Here is a 1,445-nt window from a genome sequence, read left to right on the forward strand (position 1 = left end):
CATATATACCTAAAATTTAAAAATAAAAAATTATATGTATACATATATACCATATATACCTAAAAGTGAAAAATAAAAGATTTTTTAAATTAAAAAAAAGAAATGAAATTAGAGTGTTTATGACCAGATGTCAGGGCAGCAGATGTAGAAGTCATCGTGATGCGGCAGCAGGAGCATCGCCACTTGGACCAGATCATCTGCGTGTCCTTGAACAAGGTGCCTCTCTTAGCCTGGGTTTCCCTAGGAGTCAAAGGAAGCAAGAAAACCCCAGCTACTACAAATACAAAAAGATTAGCCAGGCATGGTGGTGTGCACCTGTAATCCCAACTACACGGGAGGCTGAGGCAGGAGAATCACTTGAACTCAGACAGAGGTTGCAGTGAGCCAAGATCACACCACTGACTGCACTCCAGCCTGTGTGACAGAGCGAGACTCCATCCCCCACCACCACAAAAAAGAAAAGAACATTAGGACCACTAGGCATGCCAGGGCTCTGGCTTTCAAATCCTCTTGCCCTGGTCCCCAGTGTGGACACTGACCCCAGCATCAGAAACGTTTTCTCTCCTCTGAGCACCCTCCTCTGCCTCCATGCCTTACCTTCTGCTTTCTCTCCCACAGGGCTTCCAGAGTGACCTGGTCCACCACCTGTCCACCTATCTGTGCTTGTCTCTAATGCTGGCACAGTTTGTGCTGTCCTGCCTGGTGGATCAACCACCCTTCTTTACTAAAGACCCCAGCAGTCTGTAAGTCACCAAGTTCCAACCTCATTCCTATTCCACATTGAGGTCTCAGTCTCCCCCATGTGACCAAAAGTTTTTAATTTTTTATTCATTTTGCCATTCAGCAAAATGTGAATTGCATTTCTACTCGGTGCCACAGTTGGCAGACATTTTCTGTACTGGGCAAGAGAAAATACTTTAGACCCTGTGAGCCATACAGGGATCTCTGTGGCAACTCCTCAACTCTGCCACTGAATGCAAAAGCAGAATATGTCAACAAATTGCATGGTTGTGTTGCAATAAAACTTTATTTGCAGCAACAGGCAGTGGGCCAGATTTGGTCATAGTTTGCTGACCCCCTCTATGCCCCAGCACGAGCTTAAGGATCTATGGTGAACAAGCAGATAGAGTTCCTGTTCTCGTGGAGCTAGTGGTCAAGTAGAGGAAGTAGACATTGCTCATGTAATTAAACAAATATGTTGAAAATTGGCTGGGCGCAGTGGCTTGTGCATGTAATCCCAGCACTTTGGGAGGCCAAGTCATGTGGATCACCTGAGGTCGAGAGTTCAAGACCAACGTGGTCAACGTGGTAACACCCTGTCTCTACTAAAATTAAAAAAATTAGCTGGGCATGGTGGCACATGCTTGTAATCCCATCTACTAGGAAGGCTAAAGCAGGAGAATCACTTGAACCCTGAAGGTGGAGGTTGCAGTGAGCTGAGATTG

The sequence above is a fragment of the Cebus imitator genome, unplaced genomic scaffold, assembly GCF_001604975.1.
Source record: "Cebus imitator isolate Cc_AM_T3 unplaced genomic scaffold, Cebus_imitator-1.0 Scaffold913, whole genome shotgun sequence".
Classification (NCBI taxonomy): Eukaryota; Metazoa; Chordata; class Mammalia; order Primates; family Cebidae; genus Cebus; species Cebus imitator.